This window comes from Pagrus major, chromosome 4 (assembly GCF_040436345.1).
Source record: "Pagrus major chromosome 4, Pma_NU_1.0".
NCBI lineage: Eukaryota > Metazoa > Chordata > Actinopteri > Spariformes > Sparidae > Pagrus > Pagrus major.
Genome location: NC_133218.1, coordinates 26,540,259 through 26,567,633, shown reverse-complemented (window position 1 = coordinate 26,567,633; position 27,375 = coordinate 26,540,259). Strand labels below are relative to the sequence as shown.

Sequence of the window (27,375 nt, the reverse complement as noted above, 5' to 3'; positions counted from 1 at the left end):
TGACATTAAACTTTAAGTAGGGTGAACTGAGTGTCAAGTATAGCAGTTGTAGGTTATTTGTGCAGTAAAATGTATTTATTTTAGCCAATCACAAAGACGAAAACAAAATATACTGTATTACATAATTTTGTTTATAGATTTAAACATATACACTGTACATACTATAAGACATGAATATGTTGTATTATGCACACAGTGAATTTGAACTTACTTTTGAGTCAATATGACATCAGTCTTTGTCCTCAGTTCTTGCGGTTATGGCAAGCTGTTATGAATTTTGAAGCTATTATACCCCCATTTTAGACTGTCCTCCTCCTCTGTCTCATCATTTGTGTCTCTCTCCCTGTCTCTGTACTCACTGTAGCACTCAGGAAGTAGTGCCGTGCGACAGATAGATACCCATTTAGAGAATAGATTGGGACCTCGTGGCCGACTCCAGAGATCAAAACCACCGGCGTCTGCCGTCGCTGTTTGATTTGTTCCAAGTGACTGAAGTCTGGACAGATTCTCTGTGTTAGCTTCCCCACCACCGGAGATGTCTTGTCTTTCTTCTTGACATGTCACGGAATTTACAAATCATCCCCATTTTCACAGAAATGAGTAGAAAGTTTTTCCTTTTTTTTAACCACATGTCAATAGCGTGAGAGGTTTTCACAGGATGAGAGTGCTCCTTTGGTAGTTATGATACATGTAATGATAACATTGGCCACCAGATGGTGTCAGTGCTCCACTCAGGACAGCTCTGATGCTGGACAACAGCAGAGATGATCTCTGGCTGATAAAAAATGGAGACTCCACTGGGTAGACAGGGAGGGAGTGGACCCAGGTAATTGTTGTATATTCAAAGCAGATTTCCTGGGCTTGTATGTGTGTATGTGTGTGTGTGTGTATGTATTTCCGTGTGCATTTGTGTGTGCAGAAATGAGCTCCCTTGTGCAACAGTTTAAAGTCATCCTGTACCACTGGGTGGCTTGGAAAGTGTGCATGAATATATGTGTGGTTTTGAGGAATGGGGATATGGAGCAGCTGTTTAAATGCTTTGTACAGTAATTGTGTGTGTGTGTGTGTGTGTGTGTGTGTGTGTGTGTGCGCGTGTGCGTGTTTGTGTGTGTGCCTTTACATGTATGTGTGTGGTGTATGGTGTCATCAGTGGGGCTGTGTTGTGGTAGACTCTCGGCTCCACACACCAGGCGAGTCTGTAATTACTCAAGCCAACGCTCATACACACTGTAAGCTTGTAGAGTCTGTGGTCCCCCCTTCCTCTCTCTCTCCCTCTCTCTCTCCCTCTCTCTCTCGTTCCCCTAACTCTCTCTCTCTCTTTCTCTCCCCTAAACTCTTCCTCTGTGATTCCCAGTGTGGTCCCGGCTCTGGTTTGGCCATGAGATCTGTCTCCTGTGTTTTGGAATGTGTCGGTGCTTCTAGCCAATTTCACCCTCATGCTCATGCTTCACTGGCAACACACACACACACACACACACACACACACACACACACACACACACACACACACACACACACACAAACACACACGCACACACACTTTCATATACACAAACACAGAGGTATCATAATGTACTGGCTTGTCTGACCAACTTGAAATAGCCAACAAGCCAATTACACATGACTCCGTTTGGATACACACGTTCAAAACAGTGAGCTAACACATACCAGACAGGTTTTGAAACAGTCCTGTCAGCATTGTACTGTCTGTTTGTGTGTGTGTGTTTGTGTGTGCATGTGTAAACCAGCTGTTCAGTCCAGTCCAGCCACACCTGGGATTGCAGAAAGTTGCCAGCAGCTTCTTTGACCTCTGACCTCATGATATCGCCACAGACAGGACACAATCCTCCCTGAGTTTCTCTTCTCACTACACACACTAACATCCAGTCTGACATGTACATCAACAACAGTTTTGTATCTGTGATCGTGCCATTGAGACTGTGCTTGTTTGTGTATCAGTGTTATGTCTGTTCGTGTGTGTGTTTGAGTATGTGTGAGGGTGTTCCTATGTAGTTACTGCCAGCTGCCGTCAGAGGACAAGAGGCTAAGCCACATCTCTAACCAGTTTGAGAGCCTCCCTATCTCTGCTCACACAGACTGGGTTGCTGGGCACACGCACACATGTGCGCACACACCACACATGCACAAATGCACACTGATAACGAAGAATACACACACTGTGCATGCACACATCCTTATGCACTCCATTTAGGTATATACCCTTTTCTCTCTCTCTCTCTCTCTCTCTTACGCACACACACACACACACACACACACACACACACACACACACACACACGCACACACATATGCACACACGCACACACAGATTCCCTCTCCCAGCGTGGCTAAACTAGATTAGTGTGTATAAAGGCTCATAATCCCTGCTGCCTCCCCAGCAGGCAGAGAGGAGCCTGTCCTCCAAATTAGGTTGGCCTCTCTGGGTGATGAGTGGCTGCCAGCAAGGCTCCACTTTATTTGTGTGTATGTGTGTGTGCGTGTGTGTGTGTGTGTGTATTTTTGCATTTGTGCATGAGCTGTGAAGCATACGTCTCCAGCTGCTGTGTCACTTGTCCACACGTAGATATCCACCCCAAACAAAGAACAAAGGAAGATGGCACTGTGGAACTGGTGGCACAGTGTTTGCTTTATTTAATGTTGTAATGTTTATCTTGCTAAGTATCACATGGCAAGAGTTGACAGTTGACTCTACAAAAGATGAACAGGAGTAGTCTGAACTTAACAGCAGGATTTGCTTGTTAAAGGGTGACTCAGCACGTAATGTCCTTTGGCTTAGTCCGTTCCTTTAGAGGGATGTGTTCACATCTTCTGTGGTGCTGCTGCAGAGAAAGTAAAAACACTTCAGGTGTTTGTAATGCTAATGAATACAAGACATACTGAAAAGCTTAGACCCCGTGTGTATGACTCCAGAAGTTTTCGAAATCTCAGGTTGGGTTATTTGCTACAGCCAAGAAAATTTGATTGTGACAAAGCTTTGATGACTGTCAAAAAACATACTTCTGTTTCAACCTTCTTATGTCCTCAATGCAAAATTGTTGGTTATGCGTCTTAAGGGGGCAATATGTAAACATTTTATATCCCAAAATTAAAAAAATAAACTAAAATTCTCAACAGAATGTGAAACAGGGCAAACACTAACACTCCCCTTGTCCCCGCTTGAGCTCCCAGTCCCAACCACTAGCTGCACTGATAATTGAGCTAACTAGCTAAGGAAAGCTACAATTAGCTAATGGCACACAATTAGACCCCCAAGGCCCCCCCCCCCCCCCCCCCAATTTGTGTTGAGTATGAATTTGACAGGTGGCCGGTTCTAACATATTGCACCTTTTAAAGCACTTCCTCATTTGGCTCAGCTCTTTTGGAAGACAGTGATATCTTGGCTAGCAGGTTGCTGGTACATCTGTTGTACATAAATTATACTGTGTAGTCTAGAGATGTATGCACTTTGAGCTTAACTAAAGGATTGTCTGGACTGGGTAGTCTGCAGTCGTACTGTATGCATTCACATATCGCCGTGTGTTGTTATGTTGTTCACTTTCTTTATAAATTAAACTGTTTCACAGCATTTGCAGCAATGCCTTACTCTCTGGTTGTCATTCCTGGTGTGTGTGTGTGTGTGTGTGTGTGTGTGTGTGTGTGTGTGTGTGTGTGTGTGTGTCTGCATTTTCTGCATCTGCTATAAGCCGATTTAGTGAGGTCATTTCACCTCCTGAACTTGGATTTATATGAAGGCAATGTATTATGTAACAGTGTGATGCACATGCACGCTGTCATAGAAAGCTGACTGTACTCCTGCATATGTAATGATGTGTTTAGCTTATTACCTGGTTCATCTGTTGTCCCCCTTCAATCACATTTATATCAGCAGCAGCACAAATTCCTCTCTACTTGGCAAATGAAGTGAAGCGTATTCATTACTGATAAGGTATACATTTTCCCGATTATTATCGCAACTCTTTTGATTATTACACTTCTGATCTCCACTGGTGCACAAATGGGAAATCCAGCTCCAGTCTTTATTATGTTGTGAATGTTGTCCTTGTGTTACCCTCCATGGTGCTTATCATCATGATTCAGCAGGCTGACTGCTATACCAAGGCTGTGCTGGCTATGGGGCAGCACTCTTTGGGGTCTTTAGTGTGCTAATAGTGAAGGGCCCATAGGGAAGCACAGTAATTGGTCTTTATTTATGCTGAGTGAAGGCTATGATTAACTAATATCACCCCTGAGTGTATATGCACGCACGCATTAACACACACAAATGTGCATGCGTAGTCACACACACACACACGTACGGATTGTGTGTTATATAGTGTGTGTGGTTGTGAGATTGAGTGGAGAATTGAGTATTGAGCTAATCCCTGGTGGCAGGCTGGAAGCTCTGTAAAGCCACTGACAGGCAGTAAAAAAAGCATATTGTAGTTCACTTACAGCACACCAGAGAATTGCTGAAGGGGGGATGTTACCAATATAGTTGTTTAATGATTTTGTAACAAATCACAAGTGGTGGGACAGCAGTGTGTCAGAAATGCATTAATTCTTCCATGCTGTGTTTGTATTTATATCAGCATGCCTAACAGTGTAAGTTTTGCCCACTGCAGCATGCCATTAAACTGCCAAAGGGTTGAAAGCATGTCAATGAAAAAGCAATGCTGTGTGTGCGCATATGTGTTGTTTGTCTGTCTCTCTGCCGCTGCTAATGAGCTGAGGGCAGTAAGGCCACGCTTTGTCTTTTGAAGAGACAGACGGCGAGCGGGGGAAAGTGGTGCGTGTTGGGCTCCAGCCTACTAAACTTACACACATGAAGGCACCATGCGTCGTTCACGTTCCGGCTCTGTTGTTCCGCCTCTGTTTGCACGGGGGTATCTGACTCTTGTGTGCGTGTGTGCACGCGCGTGCTCGTGTATTGTCAAATCCCCACAGTGCTGGTGCTCTCATGTGTTTACTCCTAGCGTAGAAACTGAACACCGGGCTGTAATCAGAGCTGCGGTGAGAGGATCACAACAACAGTGTTCCCTCATTATGGCTCCAGCAGATCACCTTTACCTCCTGTGTGTGTGATTATGGTTCCCCCCTGGTATCCTTACAGGCAGCAGTGGTGCGTGTTGGTGAAGGCAAAGCGATCCCTGAGTGTGTGTGTGTGCTTTCAAGACCTTTGTTTATTTGGCTTCTTGGCTCAAAAGTGACTGTGTGGCTCTGAAAGGCATGGTGACTGACATATGAAGAGCTTCTGAGCAGAGACATTCTTTCACAGCACACAGAAGCTTTTATAAACAGATGGACTTGCACTCACACCAATAGACGCATCCATAGGAATGCGTCTGCTTTTATGTACCTCGACAAAAGCAATTAAAGTTTTCATGGTGCTCTACAATGTGAGCATATTCAAATTCATGCATCCAATTTTGTAAAGGATAATAGTAGCACAAGAGACAGAGACATGTAGTCCACTAAAGGGTTTCACACAGATAACCATGTTACAAGATTTAATTTAGTCATCATTATACAACATAGATTGTGCAGCAGAGTTCTAGTTGTCGTCCCTTGTGGCAAATGTATTTTTATTTCATTGTTTGGTACATTTTTAGTATATTTTATTGGAATGTTGAGATAAACCGTATAGTTGGTGTGACTTCCTGTGTATTTTGACTTGTGTGGGTATCTTTGGTCAACCTGTGTGGCGTCCATAGCCTACCCTTGTCACAAATGAACAGGAAGTGGAACTTTATTGTGAAGTGGTCAGTTAAGTAAATAAATGAGTGGATGGTGGAGCAACACGGCTGTTTTACCTTTGGTATTGCCCACCGATTGAATGGGTTAAAGCAGTCTCGAGTTGTCCATATGTGGTTATTATAAGCAAGACTAAAGGCAGCCACTACACTATCCAGTAATCCAAACAATAGTTGTTTAGATATTTCCTTCTGGACAAAAGTGGCTGATCAATCATGAGGCATTGGCTTCCCACCGGCCTCACTGCTAGCATGGCTAATAGCTGCAGGTTCCAGCTGATTGAGTAAAGTACTGAAAGAGCCCCGTCACCTGGAAGCATTGCTTAATTTGTTAGAAAATGTAAAGCATACAGAAAATTCAAAAAGTCCGCTTTGAGTCCAGATTGAAGCTGCTGCTGCTCTCAGAGGCAAATGATTACTGAAGAACTCAAGCTCGGTCCACATCAGTTTCATCTGCTCCCAACTGATTTCCACTATTGAATTAGGATAACTCGGCCCTCCTCTCTCCTCCCCTACCTCTCTTCTCATTCTCTTGGTTTTTATATTATTGTATTATCTCCGCCTCCCTAACCCTCCCTCACTGCTCTATGTGGCCCAGTAATGAGACAGTGACAGATTACCCTAAACCCTACCCTCTCTATCTCTCCCCCATCTCCCCCCTCTCACACAGAGACAGGGGCTTGCGATGAGCTTCAGTTTGGAAATGCTGTGTGTGGATGTGCGAGTCTGAAGCGTGTAAGCTTGTAAGCTCAGGTGACGAGGCTGTGATATGGTTCATGTGGTACAGATTCTGTTTCTAATCCCATGTTAGGCATTTAGTGCCAATTTGTAAGAGAGCTGGCAGGTACACTAAAACCAGAATTAGACATCAGTGACGCCCGGCATCACAGGGTAACCCAGGATATGATACTATCACAATATTTTCGACATGATGATGATGCTATCACCTCAGTGCCATAATCATCCTGGTTTGTAGGGACATGGTTTTAATTAGATCGTACACCTATTAGGAACACCTCATGATATAACATGTATGAGATGGACAATGTCCTTTTTTGTGAAGCAAAGCTCAAGTCATTATTTAGTATGTATCCTCAGACAGTACGTTGACATGTACCTTTTGTGAAATAATTATTTTTTATTGAAATATAAGCAAAATTCCCTTATGCCATCGTTCCCTCATTGTAACATATAATGCTAATAATAATGCTAATAATTGTGTTATACTATATACCAAATACCAATCATTGTGATTTTCTGGGATGGTTATCGCACCATGAAAATCTCATACCGTTAGGACCGTGCTAGTCGCTATAGCTGACAAATAAAAATAGTAGAAAAAGAAGTTCAATATTTTCCTCTGTTATGAAGTGAAATAAAAGTGTAAAATATTGGCTGTAGCTCGGAATAGAGCTGGTCGTCCATAACTCGATGTGTCCTTGGGCAAGACTCTGAACTCCATGCTGTTCCCAGTGGTTAGACTACGGTGCTTTGCATGGTAAGGCATGCAAGAGTGTGAATGAGAAGCCAATTGTAAAGCACGAAGATTAAAAGCGCTGTTTGAATGCAGCCATTTACCATAAACCATGAATCTGAATGTACCTTCAACTTGTATTCAAGTACAGGAAGTATAGATGTACAGTAGCATTCCACCTCCGTCGATGATGCATCAAATTATCTATTTAACTGACAAGCAAAACAGGGCTCGACCCTGAACTGCTTTCATTAACTATCCATTGTAAAGAATGTTCACTTTCAGAGTAAGCAGAGTTGTGTACCAAAGCGCCTTTTAATACACATACAGATCGGCACGAACACATGCCTTTATTTAGCTGTCAGTTGGCTATGAAGGAAGGAAGAAAACACTTATGCCTCAATACTGCGAGAGAAAATGCATTGATGGATCGACATGCTGTGCTGATAAACCTTCAAACGTCTCCGGTACTTTAACACAAACACAAATGTTTTGTGGAGTTATCTCCCTTTCCATGTGTCTTTTTTTCTGTGTCACATGTCCATTATGTTTCTCAGTTGCCCTTCAACTGTTAACCAGTGTTGGAGTGTTTATGCACAGTATGTGTGAGCATGTGTTGGACTGTGTGTTTGAGGAAGAGCTCCAGTAATCCTATTGACAGAGATGCAGCTTTAATTCAGCTCAGCAGCAGCTGTCTAGTTTGGAGCAGAGGGGTGTGAGGGTGAGGAGGGCGGGGAGTGTCTTCACGTTGCATCCCCTCTCGTTGACCTGTGCCACAGTCATTAGTAGATTTAATTATATTTATTTCTCTTCCTTCTATGTTTCTTCATCTTTGTGTTGTTATATAATGCTTTCATGTCAGTTAGTCATGTTTGTTCCAAGGGTTAAATATACGGATAACTAAACGCACGCACGCTCTCCATCCCTCCAGCACCCTCCCACCCCCAGTTCTGGTCTCGCAGTGGTCTGCTCCGCCCGTGGCTCAGTGCTGTCTCTGTGTCTCAGAGCACACATTCATTATCTAATCTTGCTCTATGTTTAATTTACAGCCTTGGCTGCTGCTGCCATATGCTCCTTTTGTCTGTGCCTAACACAGTCTCTGACACACATGCGCCCACAAACACACACACACACACTGGTCTTTGTAGCTCTGCCTCAACCTTCAGTGTCAGAGGAAAAAAAAAAAAGCAAAACAAAAACAAACATGCCAAAGAAAGCCTGCACCCACTCCCCTTTAGCAACACTTCTCAACCTTCCCACAAGCTTGTGTTGACACAGACAGAGGTGTGTGTGTGTGTCTGATTATGTCTCAGTGTGTGTGTGTGTGCTGTCGGCTGCTGTCTGGGTGTCCACGCAGGGTTGCTCTGAGGGGACTGACTGACCAGTTTGAGGTGAGAGACCTTCACCTTTCTTTCTCCTCATCTTCATACTACACTTGCTTCTTTTAGGCCTTTTTCCGTCCCTGTGTATTTCATTGTCTGCATCCTATAGACGGCGTGGTGTGTGCCTACCTGTTGCTTTGGGTGTCACTCATTTGTCTTCTTCTGTTCTCAATAATTTGTACAGCAACTGCCAAACGCTCACATTCAAGCTTCTGCTGTATTATCTGTGCACAGGGTGAAGCAGAGCAGGGATTGCAGACAGTGTGCTCATCCAGGGGCAGCTAATGTAGTGTCACTGTGAAATATAAATGGGCCGAGAGCAGCCGTGCTGTAGATGAGCACTCCCAGGCCTTTTTACACAGTGCCGCTGTGTGAAGAGCCCCTATCCTTATTCATTTTCATGGCTCTGCAGTCCTGCTATTGACTTAAAGTGCAGCGATGCAACCACCTACTCTGGTGCATTTGGGAAATATAATGAGCTTCAGCGACAGGAATTTAAATACAGTGGAGTGGTGAGGGCAGAGATGAGAAAGGGGAAACACGAGTGGAGCAGGAGAGTGTGTTTCCTGTTTGCTTTTGCTCAGGATGAGAGTGAATTGCCGCGTTGTTCTCCGCTCACTTTGTCGTTTTTTTTCTCCTACCTCTCTCCTTCACAAGCTACTCCCCCCAACTCTTCCTGGCCAGGAACGCGTGTTTTGAAATGACGTATTCACACAGTGAGACACTTTCAGCGAGGGTGTGTATGTGAGAGGGACACACACAGAAAGAGAGTTTGTGGTTAGCAGGGCTTTCTCTCTGGCTCCAGAGGCCCTGGCCAAGTCAGCGGTGAGGTTTGGCTCACTTCTCGCAACACTGCACACACAGGCTTCCACACACACACACACACACACACACACACACACAGTCTCTCTTTCTTTGTCCCTTGTACCTCTCTCTCTCTCTCTCTCTCTCTCTCTTTTGCATTGAACCATCCACATAAGTGCTCTTTATATTTTTTGTACAGTATGCCCACCCTCCTTGCCCTCACGACCCTAAGGAAGTCGATCACAGCTCCTTCTAATGGTCTGTCTGTGTCCCTGGATAAACCCTTAAGTTGTTCCGCAGTGAGACTCTCCCGTTACATTACACCTCGACAGTACCAAACTTTCTCTCCTTCTCCCCCTTTCTTTTGTTCCCAGTGAGTTCCTTCCAGTGCTTAACGAGACAAAGAGCCATTGATTTTGCAGGGAGAACAAGGAGTTAGGCGTGATCGATCTTGTTAAGCCCGTGGACGAACTCTCGCAAGGATTGGAAGAGGGGGAATGTGGGATGGTTGCAGGGAAGAGAAAAGAGATAGAGAGAGATAAATGGACAGGGAAAGTGAACGCAGGTTGGGAGGTATGATCAAGAGATATGGTCTCTTAATGTGGTCACAGGGGCTGTGCTGGGTAGCTATTAATGTGGCCTTAAAATACATCACACACCCCAACAGATCCAGATGGGGATCACTACCAGGTGGGCTTCAATGGAGAGCGAGGGGAAGAGAGAAAAGGGGAGATGGAGCAAGCGCAGTGATGTATGAAGTCTTGTGGAGTTTGTGTGTGTCTGTGTGTGTCTGTGTGTGTGGCGGGGCATTTATGGTTAGGCTGAGGTCTGCCTCTTGGGGCCTGCATGTGAGCCAGCTGTGTGTAATGTATGTGTTTGTCTGCTGACTCCCCTGGTACCCACACGACCATTTTGAGGAAAACACTAACATCCACTCATCTGGACGATTGACTAACAAAGAAAGCACAGCACTGAGCATTAAACACTGCCCAGGCAGATCAGAGATAGTTTAAACTGGTTTGAGGATTCAGCTAAATGTGCTCATGCTATCTAAACTAAAACACATAATTGCTTTAGTGTATCATCAGCAGGCATCAAGACTTAAAACAGGCTGCTTTTTTTTGCTTAAGATACTGGTGGGACATGAAATACAATTCAGAAAGTCCAGTTTCAGTAACAGATCCATGACTTTGAAGACTAAGAAAAATTGGTGACAACATTTAATGACTCTTGAAGGTGTCACAGGCAGCTATCTTAAATCACAACAAATCAGGAATGTGCACTTGCACGCATTTGATTGGCTGTTTTGAGTCTTACTGGATAAGCCTGCATTGCATGCAGCAAAAGTTCTCCCAAGGTCCAACTTTTTTGCCATCTGCTTTGGTAACCCAGCCGCATTGCTGGACTGGTCTCATTCAAATATATGAGGGCGCTGCGTTATTTCAGCCAAAGCCAAAGTCGGCCTGAACATGGCCTTACAGTCTACGCTACAATTTATGGACTTTCACCCCATTTGTTTCTGGTATTTTGTTACTGTGACTTAATTATGGCTGCATATACAAGATGTAAGAGAAGTGGTTTGAATTGCAGAGCTGAATAAAAGATTGTTGGCTGTTCCCTGAACATCTATTGTCAAGATGCCCTTTACCAAGGCAACCCCCCAACAATTCCAGTAGAGCCTCATAAGGCCTCTTTCCTCCAAATTAGCTCTGGTTTTAAAGGTTGAATTTGTAATTTGGTTTCCCAACTCATCAAAGACTGACGCTTTGGGATGGCAGCTGGTCCGACCAACAAACCCAAAACGTCAATTCAAAAATCAACTTGGTTGAACCTTTAAATCGGTTAAGATCCTCGAATGTTGGTGCTATCTAGCGAACCAGCCTGCATTTCCACCAGTTTTGAGCAGAACCATCGTGATCAAGACTGTGAAAAGTTGCTTCCAGCTGGGAACAAACCTTTCAGGTTCTGAAACAATTCGCTTTTTGGTCAAATTAAGTTTCAGGAAGGGGGAACAGCAGCTAGCTCCAGAGCATTGGTTCTCAAACTAGGGATCAAGCCCCCTTCAAAGGGTCACAATATAAATCTGGGGATTTGTGAGATGACCTTCCGTTTTTGTTTGAGAAGTTGTTTCATGCAAACAATTCATAGACATATAAAACCATTTCCAGCAGACTTTACTCTTTTGTAAGGGGTCACAAGCCAAACAGTTTTTGGATCACTACTCTAGAGAACTGTGGGTGTTCCTATTTTGCTGTATAAAGGTTGATTGAATAATTGCAGAAGAGCAAATTAACTTTCCCCAAGTAAAGTAAAAATAGTATTGAAAACACGTCTGTATTTATTTCTCTCCGTTCCTTTCTTTCTTTCTTTTGGGGGATCTTTCTTTCTTTCAGACTCTCTGTCTGTCTGTCTCTTTCTCTCAGGCTCTCTGTTGTCATTCCCAGCGCCGCCTGTCATCCGGTGACAGCGAGAGCGCGAGTCATTGGTGAGCAGAGCCTTTAAAGGAAGCCGCTTTTTTTATGAGCAGACATAAAAACACATGAAGCCGGCGCCGTTTAAAAAGACATCACACTTCCCAAGACAGCCTGCAGAGAAACAAAAAGAAAGGAGGGTTATGGGTGGTGGGGGTGGAGGCGGCGGGTGGCTGAGGATGCAACAGCATACCACACAGACAGTCAAAGAGAAACAAAGCAGCTCACCTTTTCTAGTCTCTTTTCTTTCTTCCTTTGTACCTCTACCTTCCTTCCTGCAGTTACAAGCACACAGGCATCTGCTGAATGTTATTCTTAATCATGACTTTAATTTCCACACACAACAGAGACAACACGAACTGTGTGAGCGACAAACTGATTTATGAGAAACCCTATCTGCATCACTGCTGTATGTTTATGTAACAAGAAACTGCAGATGATGTGAGTTACAACATTCTCTTCGGTTATTGCTCAAAACTGGAGATGTTGTGATGTGGAGAGTTTCTGTGAGTCATCTTCCCACTCTGAAGACAGAAACAGAAAAGAACATGGGGACATATGGTATGAGGTCAGATTATTGCAGCAGTGTTAGTGAAATGTGTTATCTCCTTATTGTGGCTTGGCTTTGTACTCCAGAAGCGGTTTTGACTTGGTGATTAGCTGTAGCATGATGCACCTCCATGGAACAGAAGCTGGCAGGCGGCGAGGTCCATGGAGACAGAGTTCTGCCCAGGCCAGGGCCCTCCGACTGGCCTGGGGTTTGGAAGGCAGCCCTTTCTCACCATGGAGAACTTCTACACTTACTGGTGCACAGCTGGGCTTGAGGATCACTGGCACTGCTGCCGATGTATGTGCGTGTATAATCTGCATCCTGTCTATGAGGCTCACAAATATCCTTGTTGATAAGATGGAGTGTTAGATTAGATAAAGCCTCTCTTTCTGTAGGCTAAAATTTACTGCTTGTATCAAACATCCAGTATAATCTTCAGAGCGAGGAAGAGGTCATGTTATGAATATAAACTAGTGATTTAAAAAAAAAAATGTGTCTGATGTGAGGACGTAAATCAGTCTTCCACATAAGTCTCATGAGTCTATACATGATAAGATTGATGATAAAGGAATTAGCATTTTTCGATAAACCATACTGAACGTCCTAAGATGAAAGGTTCCCTGTGTACTTTACCTTAAAAGCCCTCCACTGATTTTAGCTTTACATTCCTTTAACATTGTAGGACTCATGATGGACAGGTTTAATGTTTAAGTATCACAATCAATGCATCAGAATCAGAGATATTGTATTTTTTATTCCATGCATTCTTCTTCCTTGTTGAAGGTTGGCACCTACATTAACCACAATGCACCTTGTCACCCAACAGTTTGGACAGAGTTTCCAGTATGTTATGGTGCGTTCATGTGCTCCTCGGATGGTCCCATTTCCTGAGTTGGGAAGTCGCTCTAAATTTTTCGGCGTGTTTATGAGCGTTTAAGTTGTAATGTGGCAGCAACATGGACGCTGCAAAGAATATTGGTTATATTTTATTGCTTTACTTGACTCGTTGTCAAGGTTAATGCTGATACATAGCTTTTCTAGATGATTTAGGTCATGCTACTTGGACAGCAACTAAGGGAGACAATTTGAAGGAGAACGAGGTAGGACGCCATCCCTCTCGTTTGCAAAATTACCGGAATGCGTCTCCCTTGTTAACCTTCCATCTCTCTCAATCCCCCCTGAGATCACCAATAGATGGACCACTATCCAGGTCCAGACCCATAGTTATTGTAAAATGATTGAGAATGATTACATTTTCACACAGCCTTTCTATTTTAAGGCTCAGGAACCTCACAAACCCATTGCATCTGTTGTTCATCACTGCTGTGATGCTACTAACTAAAATTAGACAGCAAAAACAGAGCTGATCATTCTTCCAGTCCTATTACAGCACCAAATGAATGCAATTATGCTAGTAGCAGCTAATGTATCCTTGAGCTGCTAGTCTCAAGCAGAGATGAGGAGTGGAGTTCAGCCCTGACGTCACACAGTTTATCAGACTTTGCATAGCTCCTTCTGAAGCCCCAAAAGGCTTTATTGTTCCCCAAGACCTATAAACAGACCTTTATGCATAAAGACGGTGGACGAAGGACACAAAACTGAATCATCATGCTTTTGCTTTTGTATCAATTTTCCATTTTTGGCCTTGAGAGTGTTGTGCCTTTTGGTGATTACATTAGCCACTTTTAAAGTGTTACACAGTTTAGTTAATATCAATGTTCCTGCTTTACGTGTGCCGTATACATACACCTCCACAAACTCGTGCACAAATCGACTGTCGGTCTCAGAATGCGCTCAAGTACAACAGATGTAGTGACACATTGCACTTAACCAATGAACAAAATTTCACCACCTTTTGATCACTGACAGACACATGATAATGACTCTTGTAAGTATTATATTTGGAAAATGTGAAAGTGTAGCCATGTGATGTCGGTGGCTGTCTATTGGCTGTTATCAGTGCAACCGGCGGCTTGACGCCGTGATGATTGTTTATGCAATAAACATGCGCTGATGCGTAGCATGTGCGTGCACACAGACACACCTGAATCTCTCACAGCTGTTAAATGTAACACACGCACACACACACACACACACACACACACATTATGGTGATAAATCCATCATGGCCTCTGTGTCCCATTCTGCCAGCTGCTCACTGCACTGCTACTACGTCTGTCTTGTTGCTAGGATACATACACACTCAGGGAGTAGCTCACCCCTTGTCATACACGTTCTGTTTGTGCCCATACGTGGCCAAGATGCCACTAAGTGTACACACACACACACACACACACACACACACACAGTATACACATAAACACACAGACATTCAACTGCATGTGGCCCTGTGTACTGTTCACTAGATAAAGAAAATAAATACTCCACTAGTGTTACCTTCCTGGGGAACATACTTCACATTTTCATCTAAAATTGATTTTTTAATAGCAGGGCTTCATAGCAGCATCCCAATGAGCTTATTATCATTCTAATTGATTTAAAAAATGTTGGCAGTAATTGGCTTCTCCCTCTTGTCTGCTGTTAACTCCCTGGACAAGAGGGGGCAGGATGGAGAGCACGTTGCTTTTGCACATGTACCATTAGAGGGCGCTCTCAGTCTATTTACCTCATTGCTGTCACAGTGTAGCATCACTTCCTCCTTATCAGTGAGGATACCTCGACAGTAGCTCCCTCCTCTCTTTACCTCTCTGCTTGGCTCCCTCTCTGTTGTCTTTTTATCTCTTCCTAAGCCTGCCTCTCTGCTCATCCCCCCACCTCCTCTTTTCCTCCCTGCCTCTCTGCTCATCCCCCCACCTCCTCTTTTAGTCCCTGCCTCCCTCTTGGTTCCCTCCCTACCTCTTCTTTTCATCCTTACCTGCCTCTCTCCTTACCTCCCACCTCAACCTATTCTCACTTCCCCTCCTGCCTCTCTTCTCGTCCCTTACACCGCTGCCAATTCTTGCCCTCTGTCCTTTTTCGCTTCCTTCCCTCCTTTCCCCCCTCATATCTTGCATTCCCGCAGCAACAGCAGATGAGATTCCCCTTTTACACAGCCTCCCTTCCCTGCCTCCCTTCATCTCTTCCTCCCTCCCTCTCTCGCTCCGTGCATTCATCACTCTTGCCCCTCAGGGCTTTGTTCTGCCTTAATCAGGAGCTTAAGTGTTGCATTCTCACCCAGACAATGCCTTCCATTCAGTCTGGGCCTGTGTAAATAGGTGTGCCCTGTAAGTGTGCCAGCGGGCATGGCATGCCAGCCTCGCTGCGGTAGTGGTGATCATCCATAGCCCCCAGCTACAGGAGGCACCGCTCCACAACCCATACACTCACAAACATACACACAAACTAGCAGCAGCAGGAGGTGGAAGAGCAGAAACTTACTGAAGGCTTCCTTTGAAGTGCTGCCATCCAAAGGCATGGATGGCCAAAGCAACACACACAGACACAAGCATATGCACATGGGCCAAAAAACTCTTCTTCAAATGGAGTGCAGGGGAGAGGGATTCTTTTCATAATCAGCCATTTGCCTCCTGTCCTCGCTTGGCCATTTCCTTTTCATTTCCTCTGCTTCTGACTTGCGGTCTTGACTTATTTGTAGTCGGAAACAGCCCCGTGTTGTGTTTGGGAGCAAAGTAGCGGAATAGTGACTAGAGGGTTATGTGTGTAGAGGCTGCAGGAGACCAGCAGCCTGTTTCTTGGCCACCTGGCATGCTCTTTCTAGGAGGCACTGCAGGCCTCCACCCAGCTGGATGATGCCTGCCGTCAGACTGGTGTGTCACATCCAGGCAAGCCAGCTTCCTCCCGACGCCCGACCATCTGTCTGCATCCAAGATGGCTCTCTACCTGCGGATAGAGAGTGAGAAATAGGGAGAGGTTGAAAAACATACTGTTTGTTGGAAAGAGACTGCATATATACACAGAAAAGAATGCCTGGCAAGAATACTGTATATGCTGTTTGTGCAGCTCAGTAGAGCACATCCACCGCGCCTTTGACTGTACATTCATATCAATTTCCAACTTACAAAGCGAGGGAGGGCCAGAGGGAGAGAGAAGATAAAAGAGTAAAGGGGTGGACAGACCTACAGTAGGCACACAGCATGTGACAGGAAAAAAAAAGTGAGCCCACACTCGCCCATGCTATCTATCCTGCTCAGATGGCCATTTGGGCTTGTTAATCTATCGCCTGGTAACAGAGACAGCCTATCAACAACAGCCACGCCCCTCCGCACATGCTCATAGAGAGGGGCTCATTTGGATCTTTGAAGGGAAAACGCGCACACCGCACCGAAATACACACACATGCGCGCACGCACACACACACACACACACACATACAAAAACTCCCCACAAATCCTGGCCTGTCATTGCTCTCCATTGTTTGGCTGCGGTTGCTTTCTCCTGGTGTGACTGCCAGCAGATGGCTAGCACTGAGCTGTCAGAGTCAGCCTGGGGCCCACACACACACACACACGCACACACACACACACACACACACACACACACACACACACACACAGAAGTGCTCACTCATACAAAGAGTGTCTTATTGCACACTGAACATATGCACAGTGTCCACTGAATGTCGCTAGGATTGGCTCTATAAGACTCCTCTCACTGTGCTTATACTTCAGTTTATACAGTGCATATACTCACACTCTTTTATTCTCCCGCTGGTTTTACACACACACACACACACACACACACACACACACTTGCTCCTGATAGACTGTGGAGCCGCTCAGCTACAGGTGCCCCTCATGACCCCTCTCACTGTAATGACTGTGTAATCTCATAAAAGGGCCGCCTTACTGCATTAGCATGTGTAAAGGCCATTGTGTTTGTGTGTGTGTGCCTGTGCATAAGTAACTGTTTTGAATCTTACTTCTGCAGCCATCCTTCGCATCTTTGAGTGCATGTGTGTGTCTCTGTGTGTGTGTGTGTAGTACACTGCAATCCTGTGTGTGTGGAAGCAGGTGTCAGGCCTAATGGAGTGTGTCGGCGCAGTGTAAAAGCAGCTGCCGCGGCCCGGGGTCGTGCCGGGTCGTCCAGAGGTGAAAGGTCAGGGTCGGGGTGAGGAGTCGGCTGTAGCTACATGACATTCCACCACTCACTAATCATAGCTCTGATGAATGGCTGTAAAGTGGCAGCTGGTAGACAGGAGGCGGTGTGTGTGTGGCGGTGTCAGAGATACAAGGAGGAGGATGGAGAGAAGAGAAGAGAGGGGAAGAGAGGGTAGGGGAAAGAAGGGGGGGTGGGTAGGATCTATACATTGCAGCTAATCTCACACACACATTCACACAAGCAGGCAGGGCTAGTATTGACTGCGCAGAGCTGTGATCCTGAAGGAGCTGTACATCAGAGAAGACAAGCTCAACAACACAGGCTTTTGTCAATGTCTGAAACTCCACACATATGCACAAAACCTCAGCGCACACCCAGAGGCGCACATGCACGCATCGTCATCCTCTCTCTGTCTCTCTCTCTCTCTCTGTCTCTGTCTCTGTCTCTGTCTCTGTCTCTCTCTCTCTCTCTGTCTCTGTCTCTGTCTCTCTCTCTCTCTCTCTGTCTCTCTCTCTCTCACACACACACACACACACACACAGTTTGTTGTGTCTGCAGAAAGCAGGGACTAATGACAGGCTTTGTGTTGTGTGTGCTCACTCAGCTGCCCCCTGGACACACTTTACCCACCCAGCAGAAAACAGCCCTTTGTGCCTCCCTCTCCCTCTCTCTCTCTCTCTCTCTCCTCCTCCTCTCCACGTATCTCTCTCTATCTCGTTCTCGCTGTCTCCCCACTTTCTTCTCTCTCTGGAGAATAGAGTTGTTTTGCTGTGCTCTGCTGTATATATTACCTACTGTATATATTTTCCTGGGGCCTGACAACAGATATATGAGTGCAGCAGTGTTTTTTGGCTGACACCAGCCTTTCATATTTACCAGTAAACGGAACAATAAAGTCTGTACATAAAAAGATGACATTTTGATACAAGGATAGTTAATACTGAAGATGTTCGTATTTACACTGCACCTTTGATGTGATGTGCTTTATCACGGTCGATAAAAACAGAATTATAGAGAGTTTTACAACCGCTGTGAACTCTGAAAAACTATGAAGTAAAGAAGACCTAGTAACAGTACTGAAAATAATGATGTTGATTGTTGTCATGTTTGCACCTGGAACATTGTTTTCCCCCTTTAACTAGCTAATATTTTTTTAAAACGGTAGTTCACTGGATTGTACAGGATATCATTTAGCTAGTTGAATCTGTTGTGTGTTCTTACGCGGGTGCGTCTTACATATGTGTAATAAACAACATGTTGAATTCTGTTCAGTTAGTATCATCTGTTTCAGGGTTTTATGTACACATTTAATGCATCTATTTTAGTTTTTTTGGCCTTTTCATGGCTTTATTGGACAGGACAGCTTAGAGAGAGATGACAGGAAATGGGATGAGAGAGAGGGAGGATGACATGCAGCAGAGGGCCACAGGTTGGATGTGAACCCTGGGCCGCTGCAGGGAGGACACGGCCTCTGTATATGGGGCGCACGGTCTACTTGTATTCCTTTTTATAATGTATGTATTAAGCCCTATTTGTGAGGGACTAGCATTAGCAAGAAATCTCAAATGATTTAGAAATGAAACCTTCCATGTGTGTTTTGTACTGGAAAAGCAAAGTCACTATTTACAGGCATTTTCCACTGGATGTGATATCAAAGATCTGTGTAACATCAACATTTCAGAAGTGGAGTGTCTGTTCCTCAGCAGCCACATTAATAATATAGTTTAGAGTTGTTTTGCCCACTTTCTGCATGTGTTACAAGCATAAATAATCATTTGCAGCTCATTGAGATCAAGTAACAGATGCTTTGTGGCTCTACTTGAATATGACAACCTTTGTTGCTCCAAACCTTCTCTGTCATCACTTGTAAGCTGTTGATTTCAGTTCAGCGTACTTTATTATGAACTGAGATCGACTTTCATACTCGTTCAGTTGTCTGACAACATAAAACTGATGTTGTCACATGAGGATCCCCAGGTAATACTAGTCTCATGCCAATAAGGCTAACATTTTCTTATCATCCTTACATTAACTTTTTCGTCATGTGTTTTGTGTTCCTTGATTGTTATCTTCATATTTTATCTAATTATATTTTATCTGTTTTATCCGTGCTTATATGTTTTGTCTTGGCCAGGAAATGTTTTATCTTAGCAAGGCCCTTCCCTGGTTAAAAAATAAAGAAAAAGATTTTGGCAGCTGCCTGAAACTAGTCTCTCATACTTGTAAAAACAGTTGTCTGCCATAGTAATAAAAGGAACAGTGGTCTACACCATTCCTACAGCGCCACAACTCGTCAAGTAATGTCAAAATACTGTATGTGGTGAAATTATTTCTCAGTAGTCTGCCCCGTATCTGTGTTGGAGGCTCAGAGAAATCTGTTTGCCTCTGTCACATCAAGGTGTCTGTTCATGTCTGTTAAAGAAGACATTTTACACAAACGCACACATGCCACTGTTTTCTCCCTCCTTCTCTCCCTTTGATTTGGTAAAACCACAATGAGCAGCCTCTCTGTCTCCGTCAGTCTGTTTATCTGCCCATCCACTTATCCCCCCTACTGATTTGTAGCCCTCCATCTTTCCTCCGCCTCATATCTAAATGCCATCGACGAGAGCTGAGTGCAGCAGAGATTTCTCTTCATAATGTCACAGTGCTGCCCACAGGAGGGTTTTATATTGACCCAAGTGTCTGGCTCCAATCTAGCTTTGCTTGCTACATTTATACATCCTCTAGCCATATTCAGAACACAGGCATCCTTTTTCAGGAAATGTCTGAAAGCATCTAACAGATAACAAACTCACTAAATGAAAGGCAAAACTAATTGATTTAGTGAACAACAGGGCTAATTACTACTAATAATAATCACATCAGAGTAACCTGAAAATATCTTTTAAATATTTTTTGTTATTTTACTCTTTATGGCTCCGAACCCTCTCCAGTCACACACCAGCACAACAGGACTTGACACTGGACTGCTTCAGGTGTATCCTCAAATCCTAGAGGACCTGGAAGGCAAGCATTGTGTGTGTCTGTGTGTGTGAGCGTGTGTGTGTGTGTACATGTAGTTAGTGATGCACTGAAAAGCAGGCGGTCAAACGGTCAGCTTGTTTTTGCTCTGACAGCCGGGCCAAGCAGGAAGAAGCCAATCGATAGCACTTACCCTCTTCCTCTTAGAGTTCCCAACAGACTTGGGAGAAAGATGCAGCAGCCCTGCAGTCGTCGTCACCAGCTGTGTGTGTGTGTGTGTCTTGGCGTACACATGTGACTACCTGTCTGCACACACTTTTTTGTGCGTGAAGCATTGTGTCTGAGGCTCGAGTGCATTTATGTTTTAAGAACGTTAGCCCAAGGACACGCTGTGTTGCCATGAATTTCTCTTGACTTATTGACATCCATGTGGCTTCTTCTTGCCCTGCAGTATGAGGCCCACCTGCAGGTTTAACCTATCAGTTCATATACCTCTGAAATAGTTGTTTAATAACCTTGAATTTGAATTCTGAATATTCACGCAGATATATGCACTGCTACTGTTGAAGCCCTTAATCTGAATCCCACTCCACTTCAGCTCCGTGTACTATGACCTGCCTTGAAGGAGGGGGGGAGAAAAACTACCCAGCAGGGATCAATAAAGTATCGCAGGGTTATTGAGGCACTTGTACCCATGCATCCTGTTCCCGGGGACAAACCAAAACAGGAAGGGGCAAAATGTTTACTGTCGTACATCAAACCGTGGTGCTTCCCTTCCTCCAGGATGCACATGTTTTAGAGCCATGACATCACTGGCTTTTGAAGGACAGGATGATAGTGAGCGCCGAGGTCGGACCACTTTGGCTGATCCACTGATCTCCCGTACTGCTTTGCTTTGGAGTTTGCAGGATTGGTTAGACCGAAAATGCTGATTCAGTCCGATCTTATTAGCAATTATAATGTTTGCTGAGACTGAAGCTAACTCTGGCTCTCTCCAAGGTCGAGTCCAGTGTCTTTTATGTGGCTTTACATTACATATGGTCAACTGTTAATGGAACTGGAAGTGTTTTGCTTTGATGAATGTCATCAATTTTGATAATATTTCACATTTTCTAGCTGTGAGGTTAATATTCTAGCTATGTTTGTATTGTGCGTGTTTTATCGATTCAGTCATGCAGACAATCAAATAAGCAAGCCTAATGGTCTTTCTCAGTAAACAACTTCCTCACAAGTCTCAGCTTATACTGAAACAGGAACTGGCTTGTGTTAATATGAATCTATTTGTGCCTCTTGTCTTATTGCGTCCACTCAGCTTCCCTCAGATCGGCCTCAGTCCAAGGCTTGTTTCTGCAGGGCTTCCTGTCCTTCTGCCCTTGACTGACCCAAGCCTGACCTGTGTTTGGGCCCTGGGCCTCCTCGTGGCTACTGTATGGGCTTGCGTGTATGTGTGTGTACATATGTGCGAGTGTTTGTGTGTAGTGGAGTGTAATTTGAGCCCTAGGCTAGGACAGGACTGCTGCAGAGTCCATCCAGGCAGAAAAAGCAAGACATGGGAGCTGCAGGGTGGGCAGAGAGAGGAAAGACAGATAGAGAGAGATGGAGAGAGCGAGAGAGAGAGGGCAGGACAGCTGAAAGTGTAGGAGAAAGGGAAGGTTGGAACGAGAGAGAGAGAGAGAGAGAGTAATGGACAAAGAGTAGAGAGGCTCTTTTTAACTTGGTCTCCGTGGAAGAGAGATGTCAGTCTGTGTCAGTTCGCTCCACTAACCAGCCTGTAGCAGGAGAAACAGATCTCTCCCTCCCTCTCTCTCTCTCACACTTTCTTGCTTGCTCTCCCTCTCGCTCCCTCCCACACCATTTCTATATACTTTCTTCTCTCATATCTTTTGGTGATAGCTTTTCTGCCTCAGTTGAGAGCAGCAGAAACACTCCACAGCTCAGGGGAAAACAGCAAGACTTAGTAAAAGACCAAGCAGTGAACCAGTCATCTCTAAAAGGCAGGCAATGTATAGCACGGGCCTTCTTCCGATCACACTTCGGGTGAACGAGAACGGCCTGCTCCGAATGCTGTAGAGTAAGGGCCCAGAGGCAGGGCACGCTGGTGGCTCTGCCGCAGCGGTTTCTTCTGTGTTTTGAGGAGGGCAGCACACAACTCTTCAAACACAGAAGGGATCAAATCCTCAAATCCCCTGGAAATGTCAACCGCGTTTGAGGAAATGTCAGAAGAGCTGAGAACACACGCAAACACACATCAGCTCACAAGTGTGCGCACACACACACACGCCCGCACTCAGCACCACGGCAAGAAAAGGCAACGTGATATAGGGCAATCATGTCCTGTGGGTGAAATCGGCCTCCTCTCCTTAATTTTTCCCCAAACCTCCAGGGCGAATCACTGTATGCCTCTGGAGGGTTTTTATTCCCGATAATGTTGAAGTTTGAATCCGTGGCATTTTCACATGAATACACATCTGCTTTGCAACTCTCTAACACAAAATGATGTAACACAATAGTAATTCAACTGGTAAAGTGAAGACAGAACAACAGCTGGAACTGGCACCAGAGGAAACGGAGCGATAATTACGTGATATATTGCTTGGAGGTCTGAAAAGGCTGTTTATAAGGGAGTATTTTTAAAGGAATAATTCATGAAATATTCCTTTATGATACATACAATTAATTTAATATCAAAACCCTCATATGTAGATCTTTGGTCATGTCAGGTGATCTCATCTGCAGCCACTGACATCATCCTGTGCTCCTATTGATCTGTCCTCACCCCCGCTGACTAACTTATCGACATCCTCAAGTGTATTTCCTGTCTAGACTGTCGACAGCGGTTATGGATGGCCCTTCCCCCTGGTGATACACACGCACACACACATGTGCGCCCACCTCCCCTGCTTATCGATGTATCCTTTTGCTTTTGACTCCGTCCTCATCCTTAATGAATCTGGTAGGTGTTGAACTGCAGATGTTGTGCAGGGCTCGAGTATCGACGGGCACGGCTGTGATGAAAGAGCCAGCCCCTGGAGACGTCTGGGTTAGGTCACAATGATTGTGTGTGTGTGTGTGTGTGTGTGTGAGAGAGAGAGAGTTATTGTTAGAGGGTGCATGTGTAGCACCCCATCACTCCCTGTGTCTCACTGCTAGGACGTGATATTGAGTCCAGAGCAGAGTGATTGCGCGTGAGACAGTGTCAGTGCTGCTTCAGGAGGTTGACAGGTGAGATGTGGGGCAGGCAAAGGACGAGAGAGGTTGTGACTGTCTTGAGTGACAGGCCTCTCTCTCAGAGACAGTCATACATGCACAGAAGCACTCACACACTCCCTGTGCAAGCCTGCAGGCCCTCCCTGTTTATCTGCAGCTTCATGTCAAGATCTGCACTCGGCTGCTAATGTCTTGTGATCCTTTGAGGGCACACAATACTCCACACTGCTGGCAGACTCTCTCCACTTCCTGCATCATCATCTATTATCCAACTTCCTCCTAACTGATTAGAGGAGATAATGGTGAACTGTGGAATTAACCTCAATTAGTATTACCTCTCTAGATCGCTCTCATTTCACCTCCTGACTCCTGCGCTGCATCTTACATCTCCCTGGTCTGTTCCTGCTCTATTCAGAGGGCAAATATCAACATGAGTGATTATTATCTTAAACACAGCTCTTAAATTTAAAAAAGCAATAATATAGCCTTATTTTAGTTTAATTTAGCCTGCTGTGGCATCAAAGATCAAATGATGGCTTGCTTTTAGCCACGCTAGCAGCATCGGTTGGTCGTTCAGCCACTTCAGTGTAGTCTGAAATATCTCAACAATGATTAAATGGATTGTCGTGAAAGTTTGTGCCAACATTCATATTTCTTAGATGTTGAATCTTATGAACTTGATGAACATCAGTTTAAGTAAGGTATCTCAACTTTTGGTGTGATTGTCCTAACATTTGGTGCAGACATTCATGTTCCCTGCCAGTGTCAGGCAAATTAAGTGTAATAATTTACTTTTTACTTATTACTCTGTTAAAAAGTAATAATATTACTTACCTTATTACTTGGTATCAAAAGTAATTACTTACCTTACTCATTATTTTACTGTATTACTTTTACATATGTAGGTCACGTCTCCTCCAGGATATAACTTACCCAGCAACAAGTTTTTTTTTTACATCTTCTCCACTTAAAATCTCTCACAATCACATCCTGCTCTGAAATCCAGTTCTGTTGTTTAGCCGGAGTGCATCCTGCTTCACTGGCAGTAGACGCCTCATTTCCAGCACCGGTGGTTTTTTTGTGTGTGTCACATTGCTGTGCTGCCGTATCAGATGCTTCAGTTAATTAGCTGTTGTATTTTTCACAGTTGAAAGCGTTTTGCAGCAGACCAAAGTGTTCTTTGCATGTTTGACATATGAGACAAACTCACTGAGACGCACCTCTCTCCCTCATCCTCCATCCTTTAGCTTTTTGGCTAGCAGCCGATATGACCTGCCCTGACCTGCTGCTCGTCATCGTGAGACCGCCTACCTAGGACAAAATAAAAAACTGCATTCTGGAAATGTAGTAACACTGCTTAATACAGAAACTGTAATATCATTACTGATTTTGAAATTGTATTCCCTTACACTACTCGTTACTGGGAAAAGTAATATTTTTACAGTATGTTACTGCCCAACTCTGTTCCCCATAGCAAGAACTGTAACTCTAGATTCAAGGTTTCTTCATTCGTACCCACGGGTAAATTTCAGCGATACAGATTCAAAGGACATCAAAACAAATGCATTAAAACAAGTAATATTATAGTATCATATTTAATATCAAAGTATTAAAGGCCTCGAAACATGGGTTATCCCCTGGCCTTTGATTTATCATCATCAGGTCAAATCTTTAATTCGTCTAATAATTTGAAGATAACCAAATAATTGCATGACTAATGCAACACCATCAGCCACAGCTAAACTAATGGTCAAACGTTACCTGCTAACTTTCAGCATCTCAACATAGTCATTGTGAGAATGTTAGCATGTTGATGTTAGCATTTAGCTGAAACCACTGCAGTGTCTAACTGCAGCAGCCAGCGCTGTAGACTCTTAATCTTGTTAACTGTCGTGCCCACAGTAACACTCTGTTATGTCACATGATGTACTCTGAGTAACCATGCCCCTTACTGATTATATGGGCATAAATGAGTCACTTGAGAGCAATGATGGCAGCAGCTAAATGTGTACCATCAAATCTTGGCATCGCAGCTTGTTCTTTAAGGCCAGTGTGCTGAGTGTTACTCTCCACCATCTGTTTTTCTGGACGAGAGAAGCAACACTATCTCAGTAATTAAATTATAAAGACTCATGGCCTTGACATGGCAGAGCAGTTCAGGCACTTACTTTCCTCTCTGTATTCTTTTTATATACTACATTGTGGCGGATTCATATACAAGCCCCTCAGGCGTTCACTTTTTACTCAAAAGAGAAAGAAAGAGGAGTAAAGAATAAGGACAGCAAAGAAGCTGAGAGAGAGACAGAAAAGGTGAGGAAACCTGCGGGTATGTTTGTTGTGTACGGTATGTTGTCTGGACAAGAGGTAATCCCCGGGCTCAGACATGACTATTTACCTGCACGCTTACACCTGACGTGTCAGGGATATAGACTGGGGAGGCACACCCCACCTGTCTGATGAGGAGGATAAGATAAGTAGGTAAACGCGACAAAGCAAATAAGTGAATATACCCAGCCCCTGTATCACACACACACACACACACACGCACACAAACACACTCGCATCAGAATCCCAATACTTCAGTGGCAGAGCCATTACAGGAGAGTGCGTGGGAGAGGTGGATCGTTAGCTTGAACAAAGGGTGAGTATATTGTTAAGTGAGGTCTGCTTAAATGGTTTTTAACTGCTGGCGTGGCAGAGGCAGCTGTCTGGGCTTGAAGAGGGGGCAGGTGGGCAGGTCTGAGAGTGAGAGGCAGTTGAAACAAACCTCCAACAACAACAACAAAAAAAAAAAAATCCCCCTGACCGGCAGGTGGATTTACATACAGGCCAACAGCCAAAACACTTGTCTGTTTTTGTGTCATAGCTACTTTTGTGGTTAGCCCACTCAGGCTGTAACTGTAGGAGGAAGCATTGATGCAACTTGATGCTCGCAAACACCTGCATGTGTGTGTGAACATAACCACACACACACGCATTTAAAAAAAAGAAAAAAGAAAAAAGAAAAAGCACTAACTACTTCCCCCTCTGGCTCCTCATGAGAAGTCATTAGGAATGTGTCTGTGTGTTTTATTTTTAGCAGTGTGTGTTTAGGAGGGGTAGTGGAGTCTCGTCAGTCTTCAGGGCCCTCCTCTGCTCTGTCGCTCTGTGTGTCTGTCTCCCGCTGAGAGCTATGTATATTTCATAAGCCCAGGGTGCCTTTTTGTCTTAAGATGCGCTGCACCTCCCCTGCCTGTCTCTCTGCTACTCGTCAATGGTGGGAGCCATCACAGCCTCTTTTAAACTCTCCCCCACTTCTCTCTCTCTCTGCTCGCTGACAGCCACCCTCTGCTTCTCCCTCTGCTTTTCATGGTCAGCTTGTCTCTCTCCTGAAGGCTCATCCCTCTTTCCTCTTTCAGCTGCGGAGGGGAGCAGAGTGGAGCACATCCAAACAGACTTGGGCTGTCAGGAAAACTCTTTCTCTCGCTCTGTCTCTCTCCGTCTTTGATTCTGTCTGTCTGTCTGTCTGTTTTGCGGCTCTGTCGCTCCTGGGAAAGGGACACTTCTTCACCCAGCGCTGCGTCCCCTTCAGTTGTTGTCTTTTTATAGCAGAAATCTGAGTGCTGTGACAGCAGCTAAAAATGGTCGCACACATCAGCAGTTAATTGCTATATTTGCACCATCGGTGTCTCTTTATTGTTTAGATTTGATTATTGTGTCAGTAGCGCTGTAGTTG

At 44.6% G+C, this 27,375-nt stretch overlaps 1 protein-coding gene across 2 annotated transcripts in view; it reads left to right on the top strand.

Moving 5' to 3' along the window:
* The window catches only part of gse1b (Gse1 coiled-coil protein b), a 177,551-nt gene that overhangs the window by 28,632 nt on the left and 121,544 nt on the right, over positions 1 to 27,375 (top strand). The window lies entirely within an intron of this gene.